Source organism: Thermobia domestica, chromosome 3 (genome assembly GCF_964235325.1).
Source record: "Thermobia domestica chromosome 3, izTheDome1.hap1.1, whole genome shotgun sequence".
NCBI classification, from domain to species: domain Eukaryota; kingdom Metazoa; phylum Arthropoda; class Insecta; order Zygentoma; family Lepismatidae; genus Thermobia; species Thermobia domestica.
The window spans coordinates 100505777-100524278 of NC_137456.1; the positions used below are offsets into that span (position 1 = coordinate 100505777).

At 35.0% G+C, this 18502-nt stretch overlaps 1 protein-coding gene across 2 annotated transcripts in view; it reads left to right on the forward strand.

Moving 5' to 3' along the window:
- The window catches only part of LOC145680629 (receptor-type guanylate cyclase Gyc76C-like), a 777573-nt gene that overhangs the window by 270730 nt on the left and 488341 nt on the right, over positions 1–18502 (forward strand). Inside the window, exon 1 of one of the 2 annotated variants that reach the window (XM_081751319.1) lies at positions 7246–7783. The exons of the other annotated variant lie outside the window; for it this stretch is intronic. The gene's annotated coding sequence lies outside the window, so the exon portion shown is untranslated. Of the gene's footprint in view, positions 1–7245; positions 7784–18502 lie in introns of those variants that run through there. 2 annotated transcript variants of the gene reach the window in all.

Below are 18502 nucleotides of genomic sequence, written 5' to 3' on the forward strand. Positions count from 1 at the left end.
TATTTCTCGTCTCGTCTTATATTTAGAAATTTATTTCTCATCTCGTCTTGCATTTAGAAAGATATATTTCATCTCGTCTTGTATTTAGAAATTTATTTCTCATCTTGTCTTGTATTTAGAAAGGTACTTCTCGCCTCGTCTTGTACTAAGAAAGGTATTTCTTGTATTGTCTTGAATTTAGAAAGTTATTTCTCGTCTCGTGGACATAACACAATGACACCATGTTGTTTACTACAAACTCGCGTGGCACGGGATGGAACTAAGGACCCCTCACACAAGCAGTGAGCTACTGTGCCTATAACTGAACCACTGTGCCTGCCTAACTCGTCTGGGGTCTCGGAATATGTAAATTTTATTTAATCATCCCTTTTTCTTTAATATGTGCATTAAACGTTTTTAGTAAAACTTCTGTTTCTTAAATTGTTCTCCCTTTATAACTTATGAGTTAGAAACTAGGTTTTTACGTCTATACAGTACAACAGATATAGTTACAATGTTTTATTCACTATTAGACGTGATGATTAAAAATAATGGTTTTATCTGAGTAGTAACATATAAATCCATCATTAATGTACTTTACAGAAAAGAATGAATAGAAACATGAGCCCTTATCATGTGCTAATATCCTAGTGATTTGGAAGCGAAAATAACACTGTATTATACCCCTTGTACAGTATTTTTCTTTGACAGTACACGCGAAATATTGCTCAGTTGTTTTGTCTGCTGCATCCTTTTGTGACGAAACAAGTTTTTCTCTTTTGATATTCATCTGACCTTTTCGAGTGCTGGTTTCTGTTCTTTAAGAAGACGATTGTGTTCAATATTGTTTTAGAATTGCAAATGTTAATTGTTATGTATGCAACATGCTCTTTACCTCAAAAAGCCTTGTTGTACCAATTGCATCTCTCTTGTGATCTTTATCGGGTGTCTTTTTATTTTCTGTTTGTTGCATTGTTCACTATCTCACTGTGTTTCTTGCATTTCACTTTCCAACGGTTGCAGTGGGAAAATATTTCTTTTTTAACTTTTGAGGAACTATAGGCGAAAAGAAACTATGGTAACCGTTGAAAAATTGAATTCGAAATTTCAGCTTTTTTTTACACACTTGAGAGTTTTCAAACCTAACATGCCGAAAATGTTATTTTTGAACTTCTCTTTGCTTATGTGCCCATTTCGATGGATGTACACTCGCATATAGGGGTAGCGTTCAATATACTGAAAAAAAGTTTAAACTTAAACATATTAACGAAAAAGCTAATTAAATTAATTAAGATATGTTTAAATGAATCCCAAAGTAAAGTCCGAGTAGGAAAATTCTTGTCCACGAGTTTTCACTTCGAGAAAAAAAATGAAATATTTAAATTTTACGTTCCATGGTTATGTCGACTAGGCTAAAGGAGACGGTGATAATGACAAATGCATGAAATGGTGGAATGAAGAAAGTGGAAGGAAACCGGAGACCCTCGAGAAAACCCACGCACACTGTGTTTGTCCACCACAAAGTTAACTTGGCTTGAACAGGAATCGAACTACGGACCCCACGAATCAGAGGTGAACTCTTTTATCACTGAGCCACCGCGGCACCCCTTTCACTTCGAGAATGGCATTAGAAAAGGATATGCGTTGTCGTCATTGTTGTTCAAGGAGTATGCTATAAGGAAAATCAATGACAGCAAACAGGGTCTAGAGCTGAATGGTATTCACCAGGTTATGGTGTATGCTGATGATGTAAATATATTAGGGAATATAAGGAGAACAATACATAGAAATGCAGAGGTCTTATTAAATGCTTACAGGGACGTGGGTTAGAAGTAAACGCAGAGAAAACTAAATACATGGAAGTTCACCGGGATCGTAATACTGCAAATTATACATGCGACAAAATATCAAATAATACCATACTTTCGACAAAGTGGATACTTTCAAATATCTAGGATCAATATTAACAGATCAAACCTATATCCGCGACAGGGAATTCCTGTTATTATTCAGGTCAAACTCTTTTGTCGTCGCGAATTCTGTCCAGGAATGTGAAGCTTAAACTACATAAGACGATAATCATGCCTGTTGTACTATATGGTTGCGAAATGTTTTCGCTTACTCTGAGGGGAGAACGCAGATTGAAAGTATTTGAGAATTAAATCCTGGGACGAATATTCGGACCCAAAAGGAACGGGAATGGCGGAAACTTCATCACCAGGAACTGCATAATATATACCATTTATCAAACATTGTTATGGTCATCAAATCTAGGATACACAGGTAGGCAAGTCATGCAGCCAGAATGGAAAAAGATGGGAAAACTTTCAAAGTATTAACTCGAAATTCAAACGGAAAACGACCATTAGGAAGACCTAGGCCCAGATGGAAGGATAATATGAAAATGAATCTCGCAGAAATAGCAATATAAAGTAGAAACTAGATCCAGTTTTCTAAGAACAGAAGTCAATGGAGAGCTTTTGTGAACGCAGCATTCAACCTTCGGGTTCCATAGGCCATAGTCAATTACATTTAGTTAATTACACACACAAATTAATTTTTTAAATATTTAACAAAATGAAAAATCCAAGTTTTTCCATACCTATGGTGGTTGCAGTATACTACCATTGTCTTGACACTATAGGAACAAACACTAATGTGGGAGACACGGTGGCTCACTGGTAGAGCTTTCATCTCTCGCGCGTGGAGTCTCTAGTTCGATCCTTGCTTGCGCCAAGTGGGCTTTGTGGTGGTATGATATGTAGTGGTGGGGTTCGTTGGTTTTCTCGGAGTTCTCCCGTTTCCTCCCAGTTTATTCATTCCACCATTACATTTATTTCTCATTATTACCATTTCCTTTAACCTAGCCGGCATAATCGGGGGACGTAAACTTGAAATATTTCATTTCTTTTGCAAATACTTATATGTGTAGTTCAGATCCTCTTTTGCTTGTAAATTGTTATCCTATGAGAAAATGTGTCTACCTCGGTACAAAGTCTCGAGCATAAAGCCAAAATTTAAAAAAAAAAAATCATGAAAAATTACCGTAAGATACCAAAATTAACGATAAAAATTACTGAAAGTTTGGAAAAATGACCAAAAAGTTACGTAAAATCTAAAAATTAGCAAATATGCAAAAAAAAAAAAAAAAATACTTAAGATTATCACTTTCTGTTTCAGAATGAAGTGCAATATTATGTGTATGTTATGGGTATTGTGTCCGCGATACCAGATAAAGATGACATTTCATTAAGTTCCGCCCCGTACTTATCACAAAATACTTTAGTGTCTTTCAAATCTTTTGATGCTTGGCGATCTCTCTTGTGACTAAATGCTTAGCATTTCACCTTCGTGTGGGAGTTCCTGGGTTCGATTTCCGATTGAAATATGCATATTTTAGAACCCATATTAAACTTTATAGGTTTTCTGGATGCATTATTATATCTTGGAGACCAAAATTTTATACATTTTTATATCTCAAATAACCAAACTTTATACACTTTTATGTCTCAGCCAGATATGGAGTGAGTCAGTGGGTTGTGAGTCAAGCGGGTTGAGATCTGTGAGTGGGTCAATGGGCAGTGGGTCAACAGAAAGTAACCCACTCTGCTCAGTGCATTGTAGACAGCATCTTCTAAACACGTGAATTTGTCTACGTTTTACTTTCAAGGCCTCCAGTTTTCTCCCCTTTTTCATTTGTTTCTATTTACTTACCTGACAAGTAAACCTTACGTTTGGGTGAATCGAGTTGCTGACTGAGACACATATTAGAAAGTAGTACTAAATGTGGTCAGTATTTCAGTGAAGTTATAGGTGCGAAGCTCCAGGGGTTTAGGAGATACAGCTACCAGAACATCACATGGAAGTACAAAATAGTCTTCATACAGTTGGAGGTAAAAGCTCTGTAAGACATCTTGTAACGACAAAAGGTGAATAAAAAATATATGGGTACATATTAGGACTAGGGGGAAGTCATATAGTAAGGGTATCCTTGACGGCGGCCATCTTGAAATCCGCCATTTTGAATTAAGGTTAAGTTTTTAAAATAGGAATAGGGTCATGTGATATATGATTTAAGGCGCAAATTTAATCAGAAGAACAATGGTGACATTAGTTTCGATTTACGCGCATTTGGTAAAAAGTTACAGGGAAATTAAATATTGTTGCAGCATATGTATTAGACCTTTACCCCATCTTGTAAATTTTGTGTTAATGATAATAATTAAATAAAAAGCAGGTGGATAAATATTAGGTCTATGGTAAGAGTTGCCTTGATGGCGGCCATGTTCAAATCCACCATTTTGAATCAGACAAAAGTTTTAAACAAAACGCATAACAGTGACACCTTATTAATAGCAATTTTTACCATAACTCCAACGGTATAACCATTTTTGCTTTATCATTAACCAGCACAAAATTAAATGGATCGCTCCTTACGACTACTGCTTTGACAGAAATGTTAACGACAAATGTGTCAAGTGTAACTCGATTGCCTTTGTCAGGTGTGCTCACTGTGAGCAGAGCATTTGTGCAAGTCATGCACTCTTTTCTGAAATACATATTGATTATACTAATTGAGAATTTTTCTGGAAGAAAGACCCAAGTTCAATTATGACTCAATTCCACTTTGGTCATTTTTCCTTAAATTAGCAACTTGTTTATGCGATAACAAATGCTGGTTAATGATAAAGCAAAAATTGTTATACCGTTGGATTTATGGTAAAATTTGCTATTAATAAGGTGTCAATGTTATGCGTTTTGTTTAAAACTTTTGTCTGATTCAAAATGGCGGATTTGAAGATGGCCGCTGTCAAGGCAACTCTTACCATAGACCTAATATTTATCCAACTGCTTTTTATTTAATTATTATCATTAACACAAAATTTAAATTTAAGATGGGGTAAAGGACTAATACATATGCTGCAACAATATTTAATTTCCCTGTAACTCTTTACCAATTGAGCGTAAATCGAAACTAATGTCACCATTGTTCTTCTGATTAAATTTGCGCCTTAAATCATATATCACATGACCCTATTCCTATTTTAAAAACTTAACCTTAATTCAAAATGGCGGATTTCAAGATGGCCGCCGTCAAGGATACCCTTACTATATGACTTCCCCCTAGTCCTAATATGTACCCATATATTTTTTATTCACCTTTTGTCGTTACAAGAGGTCTTACAGAGCTTTTACCTCCAACTGTATGAAGACTATTTTGTACTTCCATGTGATGTTCTGGTAGCTGTATCTCCTAAACCCCTGGAGCTTCGCACCTATAACTTCACTGAAATACTGACCACAATTAGTACTACTTTCTAATTTGTGTCTCAGTCAGCAACTCGATTCACCCAAACGTAAGGTTTACTTGTGAGATGAGTATATCTAAGTCAAACAAAAACTTCGGGCCCTTTTAGAAATTGATATTTTTAATTGTAATAATAGCGATTGGCAGGACCGAATTCAGGATTGTCTGAGGGGGGAGGGGTGCACCAATAACTGCCAAGATAACCAATGACACTGAAACTCTTCAAAGTGACATGTGACAATGTTCTTTACCCCTGACAACACTGATGCATAGAATTGAGGAAAGTATTTTAAAGAGGGTAGCAAGTGTTATGCAGGAAAAAAATGTTTTTCTCTCTTCCTGGCTTTTGTTTCCTTCCCTACTTGATAAATGCTATATTGTTTTGCTTGGTGAATCCTTTTCCTTCAACCTTTAGAAAATCGACTTAGACTATTGCTTTTGCAAAGCTCTGTTTTCTTGTAAGCCCGAAACGGAAACATGGTGGCAGAAAGTTTCGGAAAGTGTTGGTATTTTCACTGCAATCTTTTGATTTTAGATAGTAAATATTTACATCGAAGGGGAAAGGATACACGTGCACCTTTGCACTCTCCCTAAATCCAGCCCTGGCGGTAGGCTTTACTAGTTAGTTTTCGAGATACAGCCGAATTTTACACTTTCTTTTATCGATTTACTTTCCCTTTATTTGAGACTTTCATCCCATTTGTAACTGAAAAGTATATGTAATTCAACAAGGAAGTAATTATATATGATAATTAAATTGAAATTCTTCGTAATATATCCCATGACAAACATTTTACCATTTTATATCGTAAAGGTCAGATACACCGGTATTGTAACAGAGCGCTACTTGAGCGATTGACACACTCCGATTAGTGATAATTTCACAGTCTTTTTTAATTACAAATATAACCTCTTTGCTCGTGAAGAGAAGGGCGTGGATCATGGGTAAGAGTTGATGACAATAGGTTTCGGTAGGTCAGTGTAGTTCATGGTGGGTCTTGGGTCAGAGTCGGTCATGGTGGTTTGTGGGCCCAATGAGTCGTGGGTCAGTGGCTCATGGGTCAAGTTTTCATTGACCTGCTCCATCTCTGCCTCAGGAAGTCAAGCTTTACACGTTTTTATAGCTTATACTATATATATCAGGAAGCCGGGGGCGCGGTGGCTCAGTGGTAGAGCGTTCACCTACGGTGCTTGGGGTCCCTGGTTCGATCCCAGCTCGTGCCGTGTGGACTCTGTGGTGGACAAACACCGTGCTAGTGGGTTTTATCCGGGTTCTCCGTTTCCTCCCACTTTCTTCATTCCACCATTTCAATCATCTCTCATCATCACCGTCTCCTTTAGCCTGACCGGCATAACCATGGGACGTAAAACTTAAAGATTTCATTTCATTTTATCAGGAAGCCAAATTTTATTGGTTATTTTTGTTTAAAGAGCCGTGACGTCTAGATAGTTTCAGTGCTGGGTTGAAACGAAAGAGATATAAAACACTTAAATGAATGAAAAATAATCATTCAGATCCCGTAAATAATAGAAAGAATATTGTAGATGTGTGCACTATATATTTTATGATAGATTTAGCCAAATATCTGTTTGTAATGTAATGTGTTTTAGATGTCATTTCTGTAGAAATGAAAAGCTCAGAAGCCCGCTTTCTCCGTCTATCTGCCTTGTTCAACATCATAATAGTTACTTTTTTAAAAATTATTTTTTTAATCTACTGTACACTTAGTGAGGATTGAGAAAGAAGATACGCCAATTAAGTTGCTGGGCTTTTACAAACACGCATGCATCTTCTACACATAATACCAGTTAAGTATATCCAACCATCTATCTATCTATCCATCCATCCAAGCAAGATACTTTACTTACTTTACGTAAGTGAGTGAGGCGGTGCGCAGGCGTTCTCGTAACGAGAAGGGGGCAGGGCTTCTTTTCCTCTGTTGAAACGCACGCGGTCTGTGTGAGCAGAGATCACTCCACTTCTCAAACTCAAATGCTGTCGAACGGATAGTTCTGATCAGTGCGTTCCGTCAGTGGGACACTGCTGTTTGCGGTGATGTGCGCGGAAATACGTGCGACTGCTTCACACATATTAGTATTCTTTGTTGACCTTCCCGCAGAAGCGTAGTGCGTAATTTACATGTGAGACCAATAACTTCTCATACGCATAGAGCAATTTAACCACAAGGAGAAGACGACAATACTATAATGCAGTGAATAATTAAAAATATCTATCATAACGAAAATACTAGTTACTGTGTGAGTGTGTGTCAGTGTGTATATATATGGTGCATTATAATGACCATTAAAATATAAAGAAAGAAAAAGATTACCGTTAACGATTATTTTTAAAAAATATATATAAATATACGTAATTATAACTTAAGTTAGTGTGACAGTTGTTAAGTGCTCTCAAAAATTAAACCAAGTATCGGAGTTATTGAAGTGATTTGATAAGCTGCCATATAATTAAACAAACATTATCAACTTAATCAGGTAAGTTTATCATTATTTTATTGCGTCTTCCTATCATTATTTTTTTTCAATTCGCACGCTTTTTTTTTTTTTTTATTTAATGAGAACGACAAAAGATTCAAGTAACATCTATGGATATGATTTCGTAAAATCAGTTTGCGGTGCCATCTTTGGAAAACTGAAATATGCCAAAACTCTATATGAAAAAAAATATATAGAGCCCGGAATTTTTTAAAAATATTTCTTCCATGTAGTCAGATGTTGTACATATATTTACAATCTGCGTTGCGACGAATCTTTTATTTTAAAAAAAGCTCGGAAACCATCAGTTTGAATATAGATAGTACGACAAAATTTTATGTAGGCCAACAACCACTATTTTCATTATTTTTACTGACATTAATTGCACTTGAATAATTATTTTTGTTTGTTCTGAATTTAAGTATTCAAACTACAGAACAAGATCCTGAGACGAATATTTGGACCCAAGAGGAACGGAAATGGGGAATGGTGGAAACTTCATAACGAGGACCTACATAATTTATACTGTTTACCAAACATTATAGGGTCATCAAATCTAGGAGGCTCAGGTGGGCAGATAATGTAGCCAGAATGGAAGAAAAGTAGGAACGCTTTTAAAGTCTTAACTGGAAGTTCAATCGAAAAACGACCATTAGGAAGACCTAGGCGCAGATTGAAGGACAATATTAAGATGGAGAATCTGGCAGAGATAGGAATACAAAGTAGAGGCTGGATCCAGTTGCCTAAGGATAGAAATCAGTAGAGAGCTTTTGTGAATGCGACATTGAATCTCTGGATTCCGTACGCCATAAAGTTAGATAGTTAGTTTTTAGGCTGCAGGTTTATGAAATGTAGATGACCCCACTGATATCAAAATTCGAAATATTTCATATTTTAATAATCAAATAACGATATAAAATATTGTTAAAATAGTTTTTTTTTAACATAATATTCAAATCGCTTGTATCTTCACAGAAATTGCTCAGATGCATTAGTGCAGTGTTTTCAACCTTTTTTTCACCGACAACACACTTAACACCCAGTGCGTACGAAACAAAGAGTTGATTGAAGCTGTCTCATCTCTAAAAATGTTTCGTGAAAATGTTTTTAGTCTGAAAAAAATGTGATTTTATTGGAAGATATCTGTATCATCTTTGAATCTCGTCACAAAAATTCTGCCTTGCCTCGTCTTCTGCGCGCGTCCCTACATCCACGACAACGCGACACACTTAAGTAAGTTTAGGTAATTATTGTACTATTGATTTACATATATCGAACTCAGGGGCGAATTGTTACTTCATTTCTCCCCTAAATGACTCCACTCCTTAGACTGTTAAGTTACAGTAGAACTAAACATTGTTGCGTTGCTGTTGCTGTTGCTGTTACAGTTTGTCTTAAAATTTATTTTGGCTTATTATTAAAGGCTTGATTTTAAGATTTTTTTTTTGGGGGGGGGGTATGCGGTCTAGATTTATTTTCAAATTCTATGATCTTGCCACACACTCCATTAAGGCTATGCAATACATCAATATGTCGCGAGATTGCATCAGTTTATTATTATTATTTTTTAATTGTTCACACGTAGTCAATTGGTTAACACTATAGTTCTATCTCCAATGGGGTTCCTGTATTTTATTTATTTATTTATTTATTTGGCACCATGAAACAATTGAAAATCTTCCTGAATTGAGATACAGCAAACCGGAAATTTCAGCAAGAAGAGCCGACATCAAAGACCAAGACCATCATAGACTTTCGTGAGCTCTAAAGCTCGTGAGTTCAGTTTGTAATATATCTTATGCAAACTGATATGTTCTGTTAACCTACAAGAGTGAAATACGCAGAGAACACACTATTCTAGTGAATATTCACATTGGCTATACATTTTCATTGACACTGCCAAGATGTGCGATTTATTTATTTTCGCTTCACACTGTTGGAAAATTGATAATACGCTTGAGATAAGTGTTCACGGTGTGTGATAGAAATTGATGGAATAATATTTTCATGTCATTACGTCTTTTCACACATTATTACACATGGACTATTTGAGTATACATTTTTGGATTTATATGCCAAATTAATTCTTTGTAACTTTTCTCCTTCTCTTGGTTGCGTTGTTAGGGATCAAAAGAGAGGATTTAGGATTAACAGGAATTATATTTAGTAGGAAGCATCCTTGCTCAATATGAGCTTAGATTCTGCACCGCTTGATTGAATAATACATACAACTACTTACGTACAAAATTTCCACTTTTGTGTTCCCTGAAAAAGACCTGAGTATGAACACTTTAAAATATCCGTGAACCGCCTCCTCTTTACAGCTACGTGACTTGAGCAAACACCTTTGCATTTCTAAGAGGCAGTGCCGGTCTGGAGCAATCACGGGCCCTCGGCTAAAAACGACCCGCTCGGGAGAGTAATACTCCCGGAAGTACGTTTTTCCGCGCGCTACTCTAGACAGCTGTTTTACGCGTTATCCTAGCCAGTTGTTTTAAGTTGCTCACAAAATTTATATCATGAAGTACAAGGGGAACAAAACGAACCTATATCATGGAGTACAAGGGCATAAGTACTACAACTACTTATCTGTATAAAAATAAATAAATCACTTTTTTAAGTATTATTTTCATATTATTTTAATTTAATGTGTTATAAAAATGTAAAAAATGTAAAAAAAAAAACTTTTCTCGGGCGGGGTTTGAACTCGCGCCAAAAGAGGTTTTTATTACTAGTATATAGCGCTAGCCCGCTCGGTCACTGAGGCCGACAGCAGGAAGCGTTTGTTGTCTGCTATTTGAATGCAACGTGGCAAGAAGTGTATAACGCCAACCAATCAGAAATGTGTTTCTCGTTTCTACTTCCGGGAGCATTACTCTCCTGAGCTAGTCCTGGCTAAAATTGGTTGTGAGGCCCCTGATCGAGAAGCTTTTCACAGCGTATCTTCGGTACTTACAACAATGATTAAAGGTTTGTTTATGAAGAAAAAGTTTCTGAAGTACTTTATCTATGTTACGATAAATGACAAGGTAAAACATAAGCAATATAACGTAGATATAAATCATGATATAGATTTCGGCGTCAGTTCAGCATTGTACTATATGTAATGAGGCTATGAGTGGAATAAAGAGAAATGTGTTGATATGGCAAAATTATGCGAAACCCGTATAGTTATAAACATTTTTTTTATTCTATAAGAACTAATGACAAATATTTAACATGTATTACCACATTTATATGACCACATAACTGTAAAAAGACGAAAATATTGGTATGCACTAGCAAAGTGAAGCTTATTCTAGATTTATATTAATACAAACAGGCAAATTATTGATTACTACTAATAAATGATTACGATACCATAAAGCACATAATTGTAAAATTGAAAATGACTCACGCAGGAATTACAAAGTATCAGGAACATATCAATACATTAATTTTCTTTTCAAAACTTCGCGTGTCACCGCAATTTCATCAATGACTTTATTTTTGTCTAAATTTATAAACAAGTCTCTCTCAACATTCATCAACATTAAGGGAGATAGTAAGTTCTCGCTTAAAGAATATCTGAGTCTATTTTTTACAATTTTCAATTTCGAAAAAACTCGTTCACAAGTTACCTGAGTGGATGGAATGGTCATTATATATTTAAAGACAGTATATAAATTACTAAATAATCCAGACTGTGACGATAGTTCATATAGAATGGGAAATGCACATGAGATATATCTGAAACATTTCCTTTTAGTACCACATTGAGTTTCAAACCTTTTCTTTCTATCTTCTGATTCTTCTTCAGATGTCACACTTTCATCTAAATCACCATCACCATCATTACTTGTAATTCTCACAAATTTACACACTTCTTTCTCTTCTGGTTCTTCAGACTTGTCACTAAAATCTGCACTCAAATTACGATACTGGCTTGCAAACTGTTTCAGTTCTAACAACAACTCACTTCTATTCACGTTTGCTAATTGAGAAACAGTTTGCAAGCAATCATCTGGAAAATCTTCTACCTCCATTGCAACTATATCTTCGTACCTTTTTGGGTCTGACCAGGAACAATGAAGCAGTAGAGTCTTGTTGGGTACAAACCGTTCTTCTATACTTTTACTCGCATAAAGTATAGTGCTTTGTATTTCTGATCATGTGACAAATTTCTAGCCTCGTCAGAAACTTATTCACAAGGCATTTTCTTCACCTTGGGAATTCTTTTTTCTGGAAAATCACCTTCTATATCAATTTCCCCATTCCTAAAATAAGCTTTGATATCTTTAACCAGGGATTTACATTTGTCAGGCAAATTTTTAAAATTTTGTCACTTCTTTTTCTTCTAATTTCGTGTAATAATGCATCTACCGACTGCCAGGCCTTTGCATAGTCTAAAGACTTGCTTTGGAGAAAGATGGACACAGGAGAAGTAACTGAAAACATGTCTAGTATGACTACAGCTAGAAACAAATTTTCGAATTTGCACCACTGTCCTAGAAGGGAAGGCACTGTAAATTTTGTTTTGCAATCGAAATTACCTGTTGACATATCTAACAATACTGACAAAAATGTAACGAATTTAGAAGATTCAACATTATTATCATGTAAATCTATTATGGATGATAGAGCTTTGTGTTTGCTCCACCACCTAGTAAATTTTTTTTTTTTTTTAATCGATGTAGCTTTGCCCACCCAGATGATGTTTCTTTGTAAATTTCTCCCACGCGATCATTCTCTTGTATGAATTGCTTATAAAGCAAGCGGATTCTTTCACAAGCCCGAATAAATGTTCTGCTTGGAAGCACTTTACAGTAGAATCTGCTATAACTAAATTGAGAACGTGTCCCATGCAATGAGTGCATATGATTTCTGGGTTTACCTTCTTCAAATGTGCTTGAAGACCATTGTAGCACCCTTTCATATTACTGGCTCCATCAAAAGAGCATGCAACCATATTTAAAAGAGGTATATTTAACTTTTCAAGTAATTGTTCAAATAGTGCTTCGCCAGAGGTATCTTCTGCTATAGTTAAATCAAGAAGTCTTTCATAGATTTTACCCTGTACAACATAACGAACACAAACGGCTACTTGGTCCATCACTGCTATACCTTGAGTAGTATCTATCATGACACTATATATTATGATGTCTTTTAAATCTTTAATAATCATATTTTGCCGTTTTACATTATGTGTAAATCTGGTACTGGTTGTTTTTTAACTGGTTTTCAAGCATTACCTTAAACTATGTTGTTGTGTTTTAAAATTATCAGTAGTTAATTCTGTTTTTGTATTCTAAACATCTAATAATTAAGTTATTTTTTAAGTTTTAAATATTTATTTTCCTATGCATCCGGGCCCTCCCAAAGGCTCTGGGGCCCTTTGGGCCCTCGGCGATCGCCGAGCAGCCGACCTAGCCAGACCGGCACTGCTAAGAGGGACTCATTTTATTAGTTTTTTCCTTGCAAATTTTTATCAAGATTTTCCATATCAAAATATGTAGTGTATATATATATATATCTATGAATACAAAACCTTCTGTGGCCCCGCGTAGCGTAGTCGCTAATGCTTTCGCCTTCAGTGCGAGCAGTCGCGAGTAGGTGTGGGCACTCGGTCAAAAAAAAAGTGTTAAACGCTTTTTCAGGCCAGCCACCCTGAATGAGGTTTTCCTGGGCTTCCCTCTTTCATACCAGGCAAATGCTGGGGTGGTACCTAACTTACAGGTCCCAGGCCGCTTTCTTCCTTTCCCAGTCCTTTCTTCCTTCCCTTTCCCCGGATAGTGTGCTCGCCGAGGGATGTGATTCCTCATGTACAGTACGTGACGAGCGAAATAGCCGAGAGCCCAGAAATCTAAATCCTAAATCCTAGAAAATTTTCTGATGTAAAGTGAGGGAGATACCTAAAGCAGTATATATGCTAAGAAAATAAACAATGCGGTTTTGTGTAACTCTGTCCATCATGACTCTGGTACTTATTACATAAATAAAATAAATTCTGACCAGAGTAATAGAACTAAAATAATGCATAACAGTTTCAACAACTTAACGTTGTCTTCCTCAGACACTCAAACCTAAAGTGGTGAAAGAGTGACCATTTTTTTAAATGCTAGTTGAGAATGTATGTAGATTTTAAATATTTATGACTTCCTTCACATTAAGAGTATACCAGGAATCCCCAATCATTATATGGTGGCATTTTGTGATGCCATCTACGAGATTTTCGGAGATAGAAAAAAATAATACTATGAAACTTCTAATAAGGCTTTTTCCATACTTTATAACCTTATTACAGAAGTGCTTGAATGTTAAAAAAATTGAATGAGTAGCTTTAAACATAGGTCTTGTTTTTTTCCCGTTTCTACCTCTAAATTTCAAATTTTTGATTGATTAGAGACTAACAGGGCCATAGATAGGGAGTGGCCGAGAGAGTCAGCTACCCCTGCGACCACCTTCAGCCCCTCTCGGCATCTTTCAGTTATTTATTTAAATGTTATAGCGTATTTCGTTGTAAGCATAATAATAGTAATAATAATAATAATAATAATAATAATAATAATAATAATAATAATAATAATAATAATAATAATAATAATAATAATAATAATAATAATAATAGCTTTGGATTTGGTTATGAGACAAAAGATAGAACCTAATTTTAAAATTTAGTATTTTCGGTCAATTGTTTCTGCGAAGTAGATTACAATGTTTTTTTCTTTTACGTTATTGTTTTAGGTTTGTTCCTACGGGAGATAAGTTGAGTTCATCTTATATATATGGTTATGCCGTGTAGCCTAAAGAGGATGGTAATGATAAATGAATGAAACGAAGAAAGTGGAAGTAAATGAAAGAATGCCGAGAAAATCCACGCACACGGTGTTTGTCCACTACAAAGTTTACTTGGTGTGAGCTGGGATCGAACAGGGACCTTACACACCAGAGGTGCACGCTCTACTACTAAGCCACCGAGGGCCCCCAAAATATCCAAATTTATCGCACATTAGTGAGGAAACAAAACACCCTGATTGTTCTAAAATGTTTCAGTACTGCTAACTTTAGTTCTTTTTTTCATTCTGTTGCATCAGTTCATGTTCTGAGATAGCTCTATTTCCTTGAATAAATATCCGGTTTGTTTACTATTCTTGTTTCTAATTCCCTTTCAGAGGTGAGATTGTAAGGTTATGTCACTCTTGAAAATAGCCTACGTAGGAGTATGAAACTGGACAATCACATATACACTGAAAGATTCTATAATCGATTCACTCCGACGAATAGTAAGTGCATGCCAGTGTCAGCGATTGGACGTTAAAAGTGAAGGGGCAAGACATGATCTGATGTATATAAGTTTTCCTGATTGTTTCGTACACTTTGTTTCACGATACTAATAGAATACTATCTTTTGACAACAGCAACGCAAGTAGTTTGTATTGTTAAACAACGAAAGTGTAAGAAGAGGTTTGATTACTTGCTCATGAACTGTCTGGAAAATTGTGTGATCAGATTATTTAATAACAAATTTACAAAACAAATAAATAGAAAGGATAATGTTAATTATAGTAATGAACAATGAGACTTATTTTGTACAAGTTATATTCAAACTGGGGATTAATGAACAACTTATATTTTTAATTCCACACGTGCTATTAAATATATGTTATTACTCTCAGAAAATGAAAGACAGTAAACACTACAAGCATAGGGTCTATGATATGACATTTAAGAAATAAGCAGTTACAATATTAATTGCTTTGAATTGCAATTAAAACGCAATTCCTGCAGCTTTCTTAACTCCACGGGAAGACAAATAACCACGTACGCACGCAATGACAAATATTATATGGAACCATTTTTTTTTCTATGAACCAGCTATAAATACAAAAGTTGTACATTTCCAAATGAAGTATAAGGGGTTATTTCAAAAAAAAAGTGAGGAGGCAACTGCTCCCTCTTGCCCCCGCTAATCGCCGCCCCTGGAGATATTAACCAGTAGTCAACATTGGAATTAACTAAGCTCACTTTCTACAGGATCTGAACTCATTCTTAAAGCGTAATAGTGAATTAATAAAATAAAATGAAAAGTGAACTAAATTCACATTAAAATTCATAATTTGAAGAGTGAGAAGTTCAATTTTTGCTTACCTTCAGCTTATTAACATGAAGTGAAAGACAGAATTGATATGTATAGTTGAAATGCAAATAGAAATGATGTACAATATGAGACGGTACCGAGTAGATTCATATAAGTAACACATAAAAAGGCTTCAATAACAATAGGCATCGCACGTGCTGTCTCTGCGTGATCCCAGATCCCAGAAGTACCGGTGTGAATATAAAACTGATCAGTGACCAATGAATACAAGATGAATGAACGAAACCTCAATTTGATAATAGACATCACCCATACATACGAGTTTTTCTTTTCTTTCTATCTATCTTTTCTTTTCTTTTTTCTTTTTTTTTACTCTTTTTCTTTAATCATGAATTCGTAACATTTTTTTTTTCGAAGAATATAAAGTAAAATTTCCGTAGTAAAAAAAGGAAAAGTTCAGCTGCTTAAAACATTTTCTCTTATTTGCCGTGTTTATTTTTAGGTGAAATATGTGTGGAGCCCTAGCACTGTTGTTGCTTGCATTTTTTGAGCAGCTTCAAGTAGGCATTGAGAAGATAAAACTTTAACCATTTCTATTTTGTTGCATTGATTTAGTCATTTTCTTTCCCCTTATCAATTAAAATTGAATTAGCAGCCTGTTTTTAAGGGATATTTACACTGAACGGCTCTATATTCAATTACTACACAACAACGATGGACGCAAAAGAGAGCTGATTGAGCTTCAGCCTCTCCTGAACTTTTTAAAGAAAATTACCATTTTCAAGTGGAAGGAGTAAACAGCAGAAAAATAGGTAGTCGCGAAATTCCAGTCTTACCCGACCAGTCCAGTCCAGTCGGCCTTTTTTCCGTCTGTGATAGTCATAAAACTATGTACAAAGTACTTATACAAGCCAGTATATATATATATATATATATATATATATATATATATATATATATATATATATATATATATATTAATTTAATTTGATTTTTAGTTTAGTTTCCCTTTCAGTAACGCGGCTGTATGAGACGTGGCTATCCCAGGTCTCCCACGCCAAAGGTGCGTACGCTAACCCCTTAACCAGGAGGAAACTCAAACCAGTATACCGTACAAATATGAAATTCAAGTATTAAATGTTACATGTACGTATGTAAGATGCTTAGGAAACATATTGTAGCAAGTCATAAAGAACACAAAGCATAACTGTTGCTATTCTGCCCGTGTAAACGTTTTGCCGAACTTGCAACATTAATTTTAGTACACAGTGTTTCTTGAACCACAGTACAGGAATGCTTGTTGATAAGCTTTTTAACTTTAGTTTTCACGGGAACAAGAAGTATAATGGTTCTTGAAGCGCGTCATGCTAAAAATGTTGCAAATTCTAAAAAATGTCTAAACTCACAGAACATTAACAACTATGCAGGGGTAAAAGTGCGGGGGAATGCTGGGGATGCCGTCCCCCACCTCCAAAAAATATGTAGGGTGTTTTTCCAGTTTCTAAAAAAAAATGCAATGAGCACAAATAGGCAGGGGGACGGCTTGACGTGATTTATTTATTTATTTATTTATTTATTTATTTATATGAAAGTACACAGGCATACACCCACAACATACCTTCTTGACTTACATAATTGATGGTAACATGACTTTACAAAGAAGAAAAATAAAACATGGAAAGAGAAAAAATAAAAGAAAAAAAATACTAAAAAATTAAAAGGAAAGAATGTACAATCCAGCCACGAGAACAATAATATACATATATATAATATATATCAGTACGTTAACAAATAATAATAGATCATACATGGTCATTATTCAGTATTTCATAGAGAAGTTTAACAAATTTAACTTTTCCATCTGAAAATAGGTCTATCCTATCATTTAATTTATTATAGACTCTCAGCATTCGTATAATAGGTGAGTGTGCATGAGTTGAACTTTTCGACATAGGTATATAAAAGATATTTTGATTTCTGGAGCGATATCTTGGTACATAGAAAGGGATATGTAGCAACAGTGTTGAACTATTAATTCTATTTGTCAATATATTTCTTAAAATAATAAGAGAATGCACAATTCTTCTATCCTTTAAGCTACTTAGGTTGAATAGCGAGCGTAAAAGTGACACTGACAAGTAAGTTGTTGAATCTGGTTTAAATGTTTTATAATATAAATATCTCAAAAATTTGTTTTGAATCACCTCAATTGCTTGGATGTCTCTCTTAAAGTGGGGACTCCAGATTACCGACGCATACTCTAATTTGCTTCTAACTAGGGTTGCATATAACTTGATAATTACTGATGGTTGTGAAAATATTTTTGTGTTTCTGATAACAAAACCTAAGGCTCTATTTGCTGAGTCTATAACGCTAACTAAATGATTACCAAATGTTAATTTACAATCAAAAATTACACCAAGATCTCTAATCGATGTAACATTCTCTATTTGGATATTATTAATTTTGTATACATATTTAACTAATTTGTTTTTTCTATTAAAGGTTACACTTTTACACTTATTTACGTTCAGTTGTAGTTTATTTAAACCACACCAATCTATGATTTTATTCAAGTTTTGTTGTAAAATTTGGCTATCTTCTTCAACTGTAACTGATTTATAAATCTTTACATCGTCGGC